The sequence below is a fragment of the Xiphophorus maculatus genome, chromosome 3, assembly GCF_002775205.1.
Source record: "Xiphophorus maculatus strain JP 163 A chromosome 3, X_maculatus-5.0-male, whole genome shotgun sequence".
Lineage (NCBI taxonomy): Eukaryota > Metazoa > Chordata > Actinopteri > Cyprinodontiformes > Poeciliidae > Xiphophorus > Xiphophorus maculatus.
Window position 1 is genome coordinate 17,099,675 of NC_036445.1, and position 18,125 is coordinate 17,117,799.

At 37.9% G+C, this 18,125-nt stretch overlaps 1 long non-coding RNA gene and 1 other non-coding gene across 9 annotated transcripts; one reads left to right on the forward strand and one right to left on the reverse strand.

The window, feature by feature from the left end:
• Positions 1–8,453: 8,453 nt before the first annotated feature.
• Positions 8,454–16,543, forward strand: LOC111608049. Of its 8 annotated transcripts, none has more exons than XR_002752501.1 (13): positions 8,454–8,925; positions 9,183–9,324; positions 10,422–10,512; positions 10,611–10,750; positions 10,854–10,927; positions 11,035–11,272; positions 11,546–11,636; positions 11,734–11,873; positions 11,977–12,050; positions 12,158–12,272; positions 12,360–13,400; positions 13,637–13,726; positions 14,166–16,543. It is a non-coding gene; the product is annotated as an uncharacterized LOC111608049 (long non-coding RNA). The 8 variants fall into 8 exon arrangements; XR_002752506.1 differs by lacking the exon at positions 8,454–8,925 and having other exon boundaries at positions 8,987–9,324; positions 14,166–14,204; positions 14,505–16,543; XR_002752507.1 differs by lacking the exon at positions 8,454–8,925 and having other exon boundaries at positions 8,987–9,324; positions 14,166–14,204; positions 14,509–16,543.
• Positions 11,121–11,192, reverse strand: trnad-guc. Its single transcript has one exon. It is a non-coding gene; the product is annotated as a tRNA-Asp (tRNA).
• Positions 16,544–18,125: the final 1,582 nt, after the last annotated feature.

The following is an 18,125-nucleotide window of genomic DNA, read 5'->3' on the forward strand; positions in this document are numbered from 1 at the left end:
AGCTAGTCGCTACGAATTGCACAACAAAGTTCTAGAAACAAGATCAACAGGTGAGGCCAGAGTGACTACCGGTATGCGTTAACCATCTAGCGAAGACTTCTTCTTCTTCTTCTTGTTTTTTTTTTATGGCGGTTGGCAAACAACTTTTAGGTGCATTACCGCCACCTTCTAGACTGGAGTATGGATCAGATGTAAAGTCACTATAATCTTCCCATAATACCTGTTCTCCTTAGAAAATTAAAAATACTATTAAAAACTACGTCCCCCGATGATCTTTGAAGCAAACTTCTAATATCTAATGTATTTTTATTCCTATTTAAATTTCTAATTAACTCCCCCCTTTCTCGAACATACTTACGACATTCTAAAAAAAAATGTTGTATTGTTTCTAATTTCCCACAATAACTACAGAAACCTGTATCATGTTTATTTATTATTTTAAGAGTACTGTTTAAACCTGTATGTCCAAACCTTAATCTAGATATAATATCTTCTTCTTTTTTATTCCTGCTACATTTCCTATATTCTCCAACTTTTCTTTGGATGCTATAATAAAATCTGGCATTGCTTCCTTTATCCCACTGTTCCTGCCATTTATCCTTAATATACATTTTACTAATATTTTTAACCTCATTTTAATTTTTAAATCAACAATACACTTTTTTGCTGCATTCTTAGCAAAATTATCTGCCAGCTCATTCCCTATTACTCCAATGTGAGCAGGAACCCAAACTAATTTGACCAGAGATCCATAACTTTTAATCCTAAACATTAACTGATTAATATCAACTATAATATCTTGCCTTGATTCTGAATTTTGTTCTACAATACTTACTAATGCACTACTTGAATCTGAACAGATTACAACCGCTCTCTCTCTTGTTTCCTCAACCCATTCTAGAGCCATTAAAATTGCCATTAGTTCACCTGTGTATACTGTCAATTTGTCTGTTAGTCTTTTATTTCTCATAATATCTAAGTCCGGAATTATAAAAGCTATTCCTATATTATTATTTGACATTTTAGAGGCATCTGTATATATTTGTATATATTCCGCATATTCATTTCCAATATAATTTTCCACCTCTTTCTTTTCTAATTGTTTTCCTTTTTCCAGTAAACTTAAATCAACTTCCGCTATCTCAATTATCCATGGTGGGATAACAGGAAGAACAATCACAGGACTAATTAAACTATGATTTATTCCTATATCTCTTATTTCATTTTTTATAAACCATCCAAAAGTATTAATTTGCTTTTTTTCTTTTTCTTGACAAGATTGTAACATAATATATGGAGGATAACTTTCTTTATGTCCTTTAATATTTGCCCAGTAAGTTATTGCTAATTGTTTCCTTCTGAGCTCCAACGGCATCTCACCCATCTCAACTTGTAGAGCTGAAATTGGGGTACTTTTCATCGCTCCACAACAAAGTCTTAATGCTTGATATTGTATTCTATCTATGGTTTTTAGTAAACTATTTGAAGCTGAATTATATAAAATACATCCATAAACAAAAACTGACCTGATTAGACCAATGTAAATTGTTTTTAAAGCTTTCCTATCAGCTCCCCATTCTTTTCCTCTTAAACACCTCATTATATTTAAGATTTTTTTTACTTTTTTCAACTATTTTATTAACATGAGTCTTCCATGTAAGTTTTTTATCAAACCAGAATCCTAAATATTTTATTTGATCTATCCTTTCAATAACATTCTCATATAATTTCAGACTTGTAATAATATTTAACTTTCTATTTGTAAAAACAACAACTTTAGATTTAGATATTGAGATTCTAAATCCCCATTCTAAAGCCCAAGCTTCTACACTATGTAATGCCTCTTGTAGTTTCCTATTTACAAATTCAATATTTCTTCCCCTCTTCCAGATAAGGCCATCATCTGCAAATAATGAAACACCAAAAGATTTATCTATATTATTAAAAATATCATTAATCATTATAATAAATAGCATAGGATTTATTATACTACCTTGGGGAGTGCCATTTTCGATTTGATGCCTTGAACTTAAAACGCCACCTACCTTTACTTTTATATTTCTTTCCGTTAAAAATTTTTTAATCCATCTATATATTCTGCCCCTTATCCCCATTTGTTTTATTTTAATTAACAATCCTTCTTTCCATAACATATCATAAGCTTTTTCTATATCTAAAAAAATTGCTATTAGACTCTCCTTATTAATCTGAGCCCGTCTAATTTCATATTCCAGACATAATGCAGAATCTATTGTACTTCTACCTTTTCTAAAACCAAATTGATAAGATTTAATCTTTTCTTTCAACTCTAAATAATAAATTAATCTATTATTTACCATTTTTTCCATAATCTTACCAATACATGATGTTAAAGCTATTGGCCTGTAACTCTCAGCTGAGTGAGGATCTTTACCAGGTTTACAAATAGGTATAACAATTGCTTCTTTCCACTTGTCAGGTAATATTCCTTCCTTCCATACCTTATTATATAATTCTAATAATTTTTTTACTCATTTCACTAAGATTACTTAGCATACTGTAACTAATTTGATCATTCCCAGGAGTTGATTTACTGGAATTCTTCAATGCTTTATTCAACTCTATTAAAGAAAAATTTATATTAATAAGGTCCTCATTATCTTCATCATTATACAGTAATTCATTTTGATTCTGCAATGTAATTTCACGTCCTTTTTTTTCTTTACTATTTAGATTTTCCGTGCTATGTATCTTTGTAAATACTCTTGCTAATAATTCTGCTTTACTTTTACTATCTACTATAATTTTATCATCCTCTTTTAATACTGGAAAGAAATATTCTCTTGATTTACCAGACATTTTTTTTATAGTATTCCAAACCTTATCTAATGCAGTATTTCTCCCTAAGGATTCACAATATTTCCTCCAATAATCCCTTTTAGCATTTCTTATAATTTTCCTGACTTCTGCCTGTCTCCTTTTGTAATTTATTAAATTTTGGAAACAAATAATTTTTTAAAGAATTTTAAAAGCCTTATTCCGCATTTTAATTGCTCCTGAACATTCTGACGTCCACCAAGGAACTATTCTCTTTTTTTTTGTACCATTACTTCTAGGAATGGCTATTTTTGCTGTGTTAATAATGCTTTTACTAATTTCTAAATTCAATTCATTTATTGGTTTACTTGTATCTATATTTACCATATTAATCTCATTTATTATTCTAAATTTTTCCCAATTTGCATCCCCAAATCTCCATTTTCCCTCACTTTTTATCTGGTTTTCCGCTATATCAATTTCTACCTCAACAAAAATTGGATAATGATCACTTCCTATTGTACTTTTTTTTGCATATTCTCCAGCTGCAATTTTCCGCAAAAGATTGCGACACCAAAGTCAGATCAATAACTGATTCTTTCCCTCTGATCAAATCCACCCGAGTGCCTACACCATTATTTAACACTACCAATTCTTTTTCTTCAATCACTTCTTCTAAAACTCCTCCATTATAATCATCTTGCTCTCCCCATAAAGTACTGTGTGCATTAAAATCCCCACACCAAATTATCTTCCCTCTCCAATGTCTTAGGATTGTTTCAAGTTTTAATTTTTCCAAGTTTTTACAAGGATTATAATAATTTATTATTTTGATATTTCCATTATTTGTCCAAATTTCTACAGCAATAATTTCTAGATCTGTTATTATTTGAAGCTGAATGAATTTAATATTTTCTTTTATAAATATGGCACATCCTCCTCCATTCCCATTTATTCTATCTTTACGTAAAACTGAGTAACCATGAATATTAAATTGCAGTGATGATTTAAGCCATGTTTCTTGAATACATATTATGTCTGGTTTTGTATTTAAATTGTTTATGAAACCTTTAAATTCCTGTCCATTAGCTATTAAACTTCGAGCGTTCCATTGTAGAATTTGAATTATGCAACAATTAGAGAAGCCTCATTTTCAGATGATCCTTCCCCATGTCTAAGTTCATCATGAATTTTTTCCCATGACAGATCTTTGACATTAAAAAACTTTGTAGCTGCCTTTACTATAATTTTTATTTTTTCAGTCTTAGTTCTTGCTTGTTCTGAGCAATTAATGATATACGCAAGAAAAGGAATTAATTTTTCTAACGTGACATTACCCTGATTTTTATTAATCCCTTCTTCCTTTCCATAATTTGTTTTTGGATCATTTCCAATATTTTTCACCTCTTTCACTGCTTCAGCATATGTAATTCTCCTATCAATTTTAACTTTTTGAATTTCGGCTGCTTCTTTTCTAACCATACATCCTGCATATGCTGCAGTATGATTTCCTCCACAATTACAACATTTAACTGGGTTACTTCCACACTCACCATACGAATGTTCACCTCCACATCTACCACATCTCTGTTTCCCTTTACAAACATTCGCAGTATGACCATATCTTTGACACTTATAGCATCTGAGAGGCGGTGGAATATAGGCTCTTACATTAAAACTCATGTAACCAACCATCACCTTATCAGGCAGAACTTTATCTTTGAAATCTAATAGAATAGATGTACTGTCCATTTTCTCCCCATTCCTAAAAGCTTGCAATCGTTTGATGCCTATAATCTCTCCTCCTTTCATTACTTTCTTAAGCTCTTCCAAATTTTCTCCAACAGGGATCCCTGATATTACCCCTTTCACCCCTCTTTCTTCCCCCACTACCTTTCTTTCTAACACTTCTTTTTTGCATACCATTTGTAGTTTTATTGCCTTATTCTTTTGTTCAGCATTCTTACAAATAATAAGCAGGCTCCCATCTCTTAAAACTTTAGCTAGCTCTACATCTCCGATGACTTTCTTTAATCCATTTGATAGATTGATAGGACTTACCCCAATCATATCTTGTCCAGCCTTAAACTTTAAAATAACTTTAAAGTCTTCCATCATTATTTTCTTTTTTATTTCCACTCTTTCTTCCTCATCTTCAAGAGACCTTTTACCGGCATTTATTCCCTTTTTACCTTTATCCTTTCCCCCTCCCCCTCTTCTATTTTCTACCATAGACCATCCTGTATCCATATTTTCATCTTCTGAACACCCTCCACTACAACTAGCCATCTAGATCCACTCACAGCCCAGATTATGCCAAAAACCACCTTAATACTCGCCAAAATAACACCTAAACGCTTTCTGTCTCCAAGCTTCCTGCGATCCGTGTGCTCACGTGACCTCTCGGCGTCGACCCTCTAGCGAAGACTGAAGGGTTCTGCCGCTCCTATATTCCAGCACGCTGATGAGGCAGATCAGCTTCACCTGCGCTGGCTCCACAGACTCCTCACGAAGATCCTCGCTGAAAGAAGATGCAACACTCGCACTCACACTCTCATGCACAAGCTCTCACACCGGAACTCTGACACATCCGATCTGTTACGAGCAGCAACATTTTTTAGCTAGCGATTTAAAATATATCCCTAAAATTGTATACATTACAAGTAAAACAGACAGAAGAAATGTACTTACATATTATTTCGTTTTTTATTTTATTTATACTGATGACTTGCAAAATGTTTGCAGATATATGAAAAAACAAATGCTTAAAATTTTACTCACGTCTTTCTCACTTAATAATGAATTTTGTTTGAATTTATTTTCTAAACATTTTGTAACATTTTTCACAATGGTCTGATCTGAACTATTTCTCCAAATTAGAATTTAATCCTGTTGCGAACAGGCTGCAATAAACTTTTTGGATAAAACAGACTCCTTCACCCATGTGAGGTGAACAGCAACTGGGGCCATCCAGACTACACATGCCTCTATAACTTTAGAGTGCATGGAGAACTTGCTGCATGAAGAGGACACTCTCTTTCATATATGTGTTGTATATGTTTAATGTGTTTAATTTAGTAAAAGTATTTATTTAAAGAGTGAAACACAGTCCTCACAACTAGCTGCTGTCAGAACCTGGGAAGCAGTGACTGGTGTCAAAACTGTTTTTCTTCTTTCAGAGATTCTGTTACAGCTTTGTTTTAATGTGTTTCTTTTTGTGTATGTGTTTTTTATTTTTGCCCTCTTGATGCCAGTCAGCCTCGGCAGATGGCTGTTCATCCTGAGCCTGGTTCTGCTGGAGGTTTCTTCCTTTTAAAGGGAGTTTAAAATTTAAAAAAAAGCAAGGACAAAAGTCCTCTCTGAACCACGACCTAATTATGAGTAAGCAGCAGAAGATGAGTTTAGTTTACATGACATGGCGCACATTTAAAACAGATGATGTCATAAAAGTGTTAGAAGACATCCAGAATGGACTGGACTGGACTGTTCTAGTGTAAAATAATAAAAATAAAAAATATTAGGGTTTCAAAGTGTAGCTAGTACAATACTGAACTGGTTTAAAAAATAAAGCATTGCAGCATTATTTTTAATGGCAGTATCCTGGTCCTCTGGAAGCCTAGTGTTTGTAAATGAGCCGGACACAGAGATCATACAGTGAGCATGTTTTAGGTTCAAACATTAGCCAGGCATGGATGTTCTGTTCTATCAGCAAAATATATTCTCCTTGGATGGTGACCTCCAAGACGAGGTCACCATCGTCTTGGTGACCTCAACAATGGTCGAGGTTTCCCTTTTCTAAAAAGAAAAACTTATACAATTGCTTCTACAATTTACCTTGTATCAACTCCATTAGAGGCCAGTTGAGTAACAATTGCCTTGGCAAAGACCATCAAGCTGACATCTTGGGTAATTTTTATAAAGTTTTAATAATCTTGCTCTTGGAGTTTTTGCTTACAGTGAAAAGTTTTAAAGTGACAGGGTAACCACAGTGTCTAATGTTCTGCAATTTTGTCCCATTAGCCTATATAAAAAAGGACTAGGATCTACATTTTCCTGCCCAGGTCTAACCCATGTACGGTCAGCCCATGCTTAGGTCATGTGGGTTTAGTGTGGTCAGCCCACATGGGCTTCCCATGTTGAACCCATGACACTGAAACCACATGGGTCCCATGTAGCGTTGCCTATTTCTGTCCCATTCCCTTTTAGCCCACATTAATGTTGAATAAGGCCCATACATTTAGCCCAAATGGGCCAACAATATGGGTCCCATTTTAGGTTAACCATATGGCAGTTCGCCCAGATAAAATCCATGCCCACTCATTACCCATGTGGCCCACAACAAACCCAAGTGGGGTCCACCCACGCATGCTGGCTGGGTCTTGGAATAAAAATGTATTCCTGCCAACAGGTTACGAATGTAGGGAGGTTTGAATCGACGACGGTCGAAACAGTAAGTGATAAAAGCGAGAACTGAAGGTATACTGAAAGGGTAGAGGGGTATTTTTCGAGCCGCGCAGAATTTGGCGAAAGTTTGCCAGGCAAATGTGTATGAAGAAAGCGTGGAGGTGCCGAGGCCTGATTTGATGTAATATCGAGCTGAGTGAAGGAGGGAGTTACGTGAGCCGCTTAGTTCAGAATCAGGTCCTCGAAGGCTGGAATTGGGGCGGGGTGAGCGTCGGCGGAGGGACACAGCTGGAGGAAAACCTGAAATTTAGAGCGGGACAGAGCGTCGGTGATGCTGTTAGTATAGCCGGGGACGTGCCGAGCTGTAATGATAAAATTGTCAGTTACGGCCTGCCATGTGATGCGACGAATAAAAGGCATCCCAGCCAGCATGCGTGGGTGGACCCCACTTGGGTTTGTTGTGGGCTACATGGGTAATGAGTGGGCATGGGTTTTATCTGGCGTACTGCATGGGGCCCATATGGTTAACCTAAAATGGGACCCATATTGTTGGCCCATTTGGACTAAATGTATGGCTCATATTCAGCATTAATGTGGGCTATCTGGGAATGGGACAGAAATAGGCATTGCTATAGGGGACCCAAGTGGTTTCAGTATCATGGGCCCAACATGGGAAGCCCATGTGGGCTGACCACATTGAACCCACATGACCCAAGTCCTTTTTTATATGGGCTAATTGCAGAACATAGAGACTGTGGTTACCCTGTCACTTTAAAACTGTTCACTGTATGTCAAAAGCAAAAACTGCAAGAGCTCACTGTATGATCTCTGTGTCCGGCTCATTTACAAACACTAGGCTTCCAGAGGACCAGGATACTGCCATTAAAAATAATATTTTTTCTTTTTATTATTTTACACTAGAACAGTCCAGTCCAGTCCAGTCCAGTCTGGATGTCTTCTAACACTTTTATGACATCATCTGTTTTAAATGTGTGCCATGTCATGTAAACTAAACTCATCTTCTGCTTCTTACTCATAATTAGGTCAGGGTTCAGAGAGGACTTTTGTCCTTGCTTTTTTAAAATTTGTTGATCAATTGGATGTTCAGACATCCAAAACGTTTATTGCAGCCTGTTCGCAGCAGGATTCAATTTCTATTTGGAGAAATAGTTCAGGTCAGACCATTGTGAAAAATGTTGCAAAATGTTTAGAAAATAAATTCAAACAAAATTCATTATTAAGTGAGAAAGACGAGAGTAAAATTGTAAGCATTTGTTTTTTTATATATCTGCAAATATTTTCCAAGTCATCGGTATAAATAAAATAAAATAATAAAAAACAACATTTCTGTTAATGATTCATTTTCTACATTTTCATTTGGTTGCAATTGAACCTTTTTGTTCATTTTTTGTTCTGTTTGCACCGTTGTCAATAAAGGTTGGTGAATTGTAGTAGGCACTTTACACATCCACTGAAGAAAATAGTTCCACAGCACATTTGAATAAGGAGGACTATATTTATCTAATTTCATTGAGAACGTTTGTGAGTGCTACATCAATTTTACATTTGTTAAACCGATGAAGCACTCTCAAAATTAATCTTGTGTTTCTCGGAAAACGTAAAATTGTTAACTGCGGATGAATATGCGGTTTCAAAATCAAGCGGATTTTCTTCAGCAGTCCGTTGGCGCGGAGTCTGCAGGTTGGCTGTGCTACGAAATAATCTGTAAGTACATTTCTTCTGTCTGTTTTACTTGTAATGTATAAAATTTTAGGGATAGATTTTAAATCGCTAGTTAAAAAAAATGCTGCTCGTAACAGATCGGATGACCGGAGTACCCCAAAAGAGACTTAATTATTATTGTTATTTTTGCTTTTCTTTCGGGTGATAATTTTTCTGATATTGTTAACACACACAATAAGCATATTTTGGTGATCAATAACAGAGGAACAGCACTGATTAGGCGCATCTCCCCTCTACAGGTATCTTGGGCAGAGGCCTTTCGAGAACGAGCTGAGGCGGGTTTTTTTTCTTTAAAATTTGAATTATAGTAATGCACTGGACAACAGAGAGCTAAAGATGGGGCAGAAAAAATCTCTGGGGCAGAAAACGGAAGAGGGGCAGGTAAGGCTTCCTATCAAGCTAGAAGAATGATAGAAAACATGTTAACAAAATACCTCAGACCTGCAGCACACAGGCGGTTCTAGACACAGGCTAACAGAAGTGGCTCTTTGGCTCAAATATATTACATTATGAAATATTGCCCTGTTTTTTGTTTCATTCTTTTTTTAATTGCCCTGTAGGCAGCAATTTATTCACATATATGTACATTTATTATTGATACCTTAATTAAAGATAAGTTGTACAAATTTATGTCATTGGGGGGGGCGACGACATGTTCACATACACCTCAGAAAGTATGTAGTTGCGCCCCTGAATGTGACAGCCAATCAGAAAGCGCGGTGACGTAAGAAAGGCGGGAATCCCAAACAGTTGACATGGCAACTGAGAGTCCGTTGGACTGATATGTGGAAATGTTTATTTCTATGTGTAAAGATCATTTTTATATATGTTTATTATATGTGGTTATGTTTATTCAGTTAAAAATGTTAACTACAAAAAAATATAACTCACCTCCAAATCATAGTGCAGCAAGTAGAGCGGCTGCTCCCGCCGTCTTTTTATCAAACATCTTTTCTTTTGTTATGTCTTCTATCGCTTAAAATGAGTCCACAAACTATCACTACTGCTTCTACATTGTCATCCATGTTTGATTATTCTAAATTCACGTTTGGTATGTTGGGGTTTTTACTGGATTTTCTTCTGGAATCGAGATGTTCGTGAGTGGAATCGGTTAATGTGTGGTGTGTTGCTCCTGCTGTGAGGCTGGACACACAAACCGATTGAATCTGTTGGACTTTTATCAGCTCGTGTCGTGTGTGGTCACAGAGGTTTGGAAAATCAAAAATTATTTCTTGCGCGGCCCGGTACCAATTGGTCCACGGACCGGTACTGGTCCGCAGCCCAGGGGTTGAGGACCACTGATCTTGAGAACTACGAACACCGTGAAAGCTCAAACCACGTGTTTCAGCGAAGTTGTCCCCTACACACACACACATATATACATACTGTATATATATGTATGTGTGTGTGTATTTAAGATGCTTTGTGTTAGTCAGCAACCCCTCTTCCATGACATTGTCTTTTCTCTTTTTGTGCAGCTATATTGAAACGAAGCCTTCGTTTAATGAGTAATGGATACTACGACTCTAATGGGGAACCAACAGTTTCCTACCAAGAGACGAGAGTCAGGTATAATATATAAGCTTTTTTTTAGCCCTTAAGTTTAACAGTCATCTGCTGATCAATGCACATATTTTAACACTTGTATTTTTTCCCTCTTGTGCCAGGAGTAGGACAAAAAGATGCCCAGTTTGCAGTAAAATGCAAGATAACCACCAAGAGAATGATTTGCTTTTCACTGTAAAAGAGGGGATTGTCAGTCAGTTACAACGTAATGGGATCATCTTTGTCATCTTGCTCTTGTCTGGTAAATACTCTCCTTCCACAAACAAACAATTTGAAAGTTTTGTAGAAAGTCTGTATTTTCTATGTTATGTCACTGACTGTCATCGTCTGCTCATGTTCTTCAGGATGTAGCTGCATATTTTCTGCTCTGCACTTAAGACCTTCAGAGTCAATAGTTTCAGTAACTCCAGTGGACATGGTAGGTTTTCTCTTCCTAATCTTAACTCTGATTTAAATATCCTGAACAAACTTGAGAACAAGCTGTTAATTTCAATGTTGTGACAAACTTTCTGTCTCTGGATAAAGAAGGATCAAGAAAAGCTCCCAGAGGGTTTCCACGAAGATCTGCAGGAGATGAAGAGGAAACTCGAATACCCTTGGCCCAACTTTGCTTCCCCGTCGGGGAATCGAACCCCGGTCTCCCGCGTGACAGGCGGGGATACTCACCACTATACTAACGAGGAGATTTGAGAGCAACAGACCATGTAGATTGTTTGGGATGCCTTTACAACAAGAACCCATAGGCCCAAACATTGTCATTCAGGTCTGTACAACAACACAGAGCTTTCATCTACAGAACTACGGACACCGTGAAAGCTCAAACAACTTGTTTCAGCGAAGTTGTCCCAGTTATCTATATATATATATATATATATATATATATATATATATATATATATATATATATCTATACACTATATATAGTGTATATATATATATATACTGTATGTGTATATACAATGTGTGTGTGTATTTAAGATGCTTTGTGTCAGTCAGCAACCCCTCTTCCATGACTGTTTTTTCTCTTTTTGTGCAGCTCCATTGAAACGAAGCCTTCGTTTAATGAATAATGGATACTACGACTCTAATGGGAAACCAACAATTTCCTATTGAGAGACGAGAGTCAGGTATAATATATAAGCTTTTTTTATCCCTTAAGTTTAACAGTCATCTGGTGATCAATGCACATATTTTAACACTTGTATTTTTTCCATCTTGTGCCAGGAGTAGGACAAAAAGACGCCCAGTTTGCAGTAAAATGCAAGATAACCACCAAGAGAATGATTTGCTTTTCACTGTAAAAGATGGGATTATCAGTCAGTTACAACGTAATGGGATCATCTTTGTCATCTTGCTCTTGTCTGGTAATTTCTCTCCTTCCACAAACAAACAGTTTGAAAGTTTTGTAGAAAGTCTGTATTTTCTATGTTATGTCACTAACTGTCATCTTCTGCTCATGTTCATCAGGATGTAGCTGCATATTTTCTGCTCTGCACTTAAGACCTTCAGAGTCAATAGTTTCTGTAACTCCAGTGGACATGGTAGGTGACTCTCTTCCTAATCTTAACTCTGATTTAAATATCCTGAACAAACTTGAGAATAAGCTGTTAATTTCAATGTTGTGACAAACTTTCTGTCTCTGGATAAGGATCAAGAAAAGCTCCCAGAGGGTTTCCACGAAGATCTGCAGGAGGTGATGCAGAAACTCAAATACCTTTTACCACCAGCGGATCTGTTGCCCAACTTTGCTCTGGAGTCTCAAGGTGAGCTATTAGAAAAACGATCATAAACCAGATTGCAAATTTTCAGTATTAAGGTTTCTTAACTCACTATTTCTGTTTTTTGTGCAGGTGCCAGACTTGTGCACACGATGACCTCAGGAGCATTTGAGAGCAACAGACCATGCAGATTATTTGGGATGCCTTTACAAGAAGAACCTATAGGCCCAAACATTGTCATTCAGGTCTGTACAACACTCAGAACATTAAATGAATATTAGGCAAAGTGGTGTTTCTTTTTGATAAAATATTAGGCTGTACGATTTCCTTTTTTCTTAGTCTTGGTGTAAATGACTTTTCTAATATTTTGTGTCTCCTCATGTCATGTATTTGTTGACATGATAATCGATGCTTTTATTTTGAAAGGGCTTGGAACGGTAAGGTGACTGACGCAAAACGGTAGAAGTAGCGCGGCCGTTGGGGCAGAGAAAGTTGACATGAACGAGTCGGAGTGAAGGGGAGATAGTTGGGGTGTGATTCAGGGTGACAATCGGTTGGTTGGCGCTTGGTTGATGAGGGAACAAGGTGAGTGTGTTGTCGTGTATATATGTTTATTTTTCCTGCGGAACGTGTATTTCTCTATTGGGTGTGACGGTTGTGTTTTGCCACTAGATGGTGCTGATTTACTATGGTCAACCGTCAACAGTTGAAATACGTTGCATTTTATTTCGTGACAGGGATTTTGGATTTTAATAAATACATCTATTGTAAAACATAATTTTAGCACAGAAGGTAAAGGATTTATATGTTAAGGTCAGAACAACACTGTTTGAGTACTAATGTTATTTTATTTGTATATTTTGTAGCTCTTACGGTGAGTTCACAATAAAAGGCTGTTCAATAAAGGACTGTGAACCATCAGTTTAAGAGACCATCTTATTCAACCGGGACGCTACACTTGGTACCCCACCTAAACTTTGTTTTATACTCTGACTTCAGGGAAGAACTCACCTGAATCCTGGACAATGCTGGGCCTTTGCAGGATTCCCAGGACGTTTATCCGTCCAACTGTCCCATAAAGCCACTGTCACTCATGTGTCGCTGGGTCATATTCCTAAGATAATATCCCCATCTTCCAGAATCTCCAGTGCTCCGAGGGAATTCTCTGTCTATGTAAGTCAAGCAACACCACATGTATCACATATGTGTCCACCTATACTGTGGATGAAGGGGCTTTAAAATGTTAGCAATGATTTAGTAACATATCACCTGATCTCATGCAAACTTTCTGTTTGCACAAATGAATTTTCTGCTTATCTCAGCATACGATGTTTTTAGATACACCAACTAACTTTCATATATACAAAGAACAGGATAATGAACTGCATTTCTATCTAATTTTGTCTCAGGGATAGAAGGACATAAACGATGAGGAGAGTTTTTTGGGAGCTTTCCAATATGAAGAAGATGGCAGCAGGATACAGACCTTCAAAATTCCTGTAAATATGTCAAATTAATGTTTTATTAACCAAATACAACAGTTCTTACAGAAGCCCAGAGTGACTGATCCTGTTATAAATATTGGTCATTTTTTATAACATACAACCATAAGGTTCTTCACACCACTTTTATTATGTCTTGACAGCAAAATACATCAATCTGTTATCACAAAACAATTGTTTTTGTTGCCTCACGATAAGAAACAAATGAAAATCAATTCCAGTGTTGCTGGATAATATTTTGTTTTCTGGTTAGGAAGATATTAGTATAATTCCATGATATCTTCAAAAATCTATACAAAATATATTTACATTAAGGACAGTTGAACTAGGCTTCCATTCACTTTATTCAGATCTCCTATGTTTCCATTGTCTTGTCTATTTTTTGCTATGGATTATTAATCTAACCCTAATAATTTGTATCTCTCTTGGCTCACAGGATTATAAAACTGACTCCTTCACCCATGTGAGCCTACAGGTGAACAGCAACTGGGGCCATCCAGACTACACATGCCTCTATAACTTTAGAGTGCATGGAGAACTTGCTGCATGAAGAGGACACCATGTTTCATATATGTGTTGTATTTGTTTAATGTGTTTAATTTAGTAAAAGTATTTATTTAAAGAGTGAAACACAGTCCTCACAACTAGCTGCTGTCAGAACCTGGGAAGCAGTGCTTCGTGTTAAAACTGTTTTTCTTTATTTCAGAGATTCTGTTACAGCTTTGTTTTAATGTGTTTCTTTTTGTGTGTGTTTTTTATTTTTGCCCTCTTGAAGCCAGTCAGCCTCGGCAGATGGCTGTTCATCCTGAGCCTGGTTCTGCTGGAGGTTTCTTCCTTTTAAAGGGAGTTATCCTCTCCACTGTTGCCTTGTGCTTGCTCAGGATGGGGGATCCCTTGGATTAAATATCCACCTTGATCGGCTGGTGACCCCTCCGCAGAATTGCCACCGATTCGCCAACGATCGGAGCCGCACTGCGATTTCTCACCGAGATCGCGGTGGATCACAACCAATGCCCCATGATCAACCAGAGCCCTGGTACGAAGAGGCGCCGTACCATCAACCGAGGGCCTGCTGGGAACCGCCGCCGCGGTTTTGACCTGCGTCGCTCTTCCAGCCGGTACCGCCCTTCCATGCTCCATCTGCACGGCGCTGGGACTCGGGACCACGTGGGCAGCCTGCACCACGTTGGAACTCGGGGACACGGCGAAACTCGGTGCCACGTCCACAACCTTCACAGTGCCAGCAACCCAGATTGCAACGACCGTCACAGGGACGCCGAAGACAGCGGGCGCGCAACCACTCTGCCCAGCGTCTGCAATCCCAAGCGGAGGACCTCACGCTTCCTAACCAGGGGGGAGTGGGCCAGGCGCAGTCCACAGATGACGGGGGTCGGTCGGACGATCCAGACTTTTCTAAAAATGTCTGGATTGTCCACCGAATCATCAAGGTGACCCACCACCTACATAATGTTGCCGGGGACGATACGGAGGACCTCCCGCCGTCCCTAAGGCGCCTCATGGACCACCTGGTGGGGGTCATAGTGCCCGCCTTCCCCACAGAAGAAACAAAGGCGAGGATCGAGGCTAACGCCAAGGAATGGACAGTTAACACCATCCAGATTCTGAGGCAGCACTAGAAATCCTGTCTAGAAAGGAACCTGTACCTCTTGTTAGAGACCGGTCCGGGTGATTGGGAGTCCACTTTCGTCGTGGCTACCAGGTGGGCTCGGCGTAACCTGGGATGCCGCCTGCAGGACGCTACGGTGCACCAGGCTCACGCCTGGCTAGAGGAGCGGCTATCTCAACCTGAGCCGGTGGCTGGTCCCTCACGGCTCAGTTCTGGGACCACAACGGAACCACAGGTCCAAACCGCGGGAGACAATCAAGCTACTGTTCCGACACTGAACGTAGCCCGCCCGGGTTCCGATGTGGACGGTCGGGGAAAGACCTTTCAGTCGGTTGGAACCATGACTGATCCGGTTCCATCCGACTGGCCTTCAAGTCGGGCCGGGTCGGAGGCCGACGTAGCAGTCCCCAGTCCTTAACGTGGTGGAGGGGTTTGAGTATCCCTATGAACCAGATGGAGATTTTGTCTTGAGGTTCAGGCTTTAGTGAGGTTTCTCAGGACAGGATGCCATTGGGGAGGGATCAGACTAAGAGCGATTCAAGATTTTCAGTGAAGGACTACCAAAGGGATCAGGCAGTTAAGAAATGGATAGGATAGAATATTTCTTCCTGTGATTTCTTTGAGATTTTTCTTGCACTTCCTTACTTAGATATTTTGCCCGTATGGATGGTCATGTGTGCAAATAGAGAGTAATACATATGCCACTGTGATGGAGTCCAGGGGCTCCATCCCTATTGATTATTGATGTTTATTTACAGAACAAATTCTTTTTGTTGCATTTCTTTATTTCAGTGTGTTTTTGTTGGGTTAATTGAGTCTTACCTTTCGGGTGTGTCTCCTCAGAAGGGTGGAGCAGAAAGGGAGACAAGTGCTCCAGGTGCAGTTAAAAGCTGGAGCATACCATGTCAACTAATAGGGGTTATGCTCTGAAAGTTTTATTAAGTTTAATTTAATCTTTTGATTGACCTTAAGATTAGTTTGTTTCTAATTTGCATGCATGTAAATATTTATTTGTACCATTATTTTGTGTTAGGTTTGTGTAAATAATTTCTTGTTTTGTTTGTCACCCCTTTACCTGGTGTGGGTGGAATTGGCCAAAGGATAAAGCCAGCTTCTTTGTTTCACTGAGGAAATGTTGGTCGGTGTAATGGTGACCTGCAGCACCAAATAAAGCTGCTCCAACTAGATTTTGCTGCCTCGCCTCACCTCCTTTCGACGCAGTGCCTCCGTTGGTCAAAGTGACAGCCACTCTGATTGAATTTCAACACGTTTTAACCATTATAAGCATAAATTTAGACATACAATTTGTTTACTGTGAACTAATTTATCAATGTAACGCATTTTCATTACAAACTATTTTGTAATAGTAGCACATTAATAATAAAATAAATGTTATTATCAATGTAACTCATTAATCAATAAATATATTGATTGAGTACAATCAATATGTTTACAAATATATTGTGTTTCATTATTATCTTTTAATCATGACTGGAAATCAACAACATTTCAAAGGAAAAATAATTGAAACTATGAATAATATAGGAAATAGTGCCACCATTTCCAAATAAGTATGGGACTGACCTCTCCCACCTTCTGCAAATCAGAAAAAATTGGTTATCAATCAACTCGACTGCATTTGTGCTGGTTTGTGCAGCAAACATTTTTGTTTGTGCTGCTTTGGTTTTGAAGATATTAAAGAAAGTTTAAAGGTCAGAGGTCAACCAGCCGCCCACTGCCCCCTTTTTACAAAATCAAACTGACTAAAGGTAGTCAGGTTGATTGACACTGATTTTGTTTGATTTGCAGAAGGTGGGTGGGGCAGATTGACCTTTTGTGACCTCTGGAAACATTTCTTAATATCTTTAAAATGATAGCAGCACAAACAAACTGCTTTTAATGTAGTTCAAACACGTTTACAAACTCTGAAGTTGGTTTTGAATGTGGACAAGACAAAAGCAATGATTTTCTCACATGCCAGAAAAATACCAGAAACTTCCCTATTGCTTACCACTGCTGTAGGAGCACAAATCGAGTTTGTCAGTAATTATAAATATCTTGGTTTTATTCTAGATAATGAACTCTCTTTTAAAAATCACATAGCAAATCTACTACGGACATTGAAAAGGAAAATTGGGTTTTATTATCGAAATGGATCTTGTTTTACACTCAAAGCTAGAAGAAAATTGGTAGCAGCGACATTCCTGCCACTTTTGGATTATGGAGATGTTCTATATATGAATGCTTCGACCAAATGTCTTCGATCATTAAATACTGTGTATCATTGCGCTTTAAGGTTTATAACCGGTAGTCGACGTCTGACACATCATTGTGATTTGTACGCAAAAGCTGAATGGCCTCCTTTAAGTGTACGGAGAAACAATCATTTAATGATCCTGATGTATAAATGTTTACTCGGTCTAACCCCAGCATATTTATCCACTCTCCTTTTTGCTCAGGTCCCTCTTGAAAATGAGATCTAGATCTCAACGGGGTTTACCTGATTAAATAAAGGAATATGAACAAACAAAAAATGTTGCTATGCAAACTTAGGACAAACCATTTTTGTCTGATTTGAAGAAAGATACATTCATTTGGCAGCATAAGAGTTGAATAAATTTTTGCTGTAAGATGATCTAAAATGAGTTTTAAAACATTCTCATGAAGTCCAGCAGTTAATTATATGCGGAAAGCCTCTGTTTAATATTGTGATGTCACATAGGCTGATGTGTCATCAGGCGCTTTTGGAGCTTTTGTCAATAAGAGACG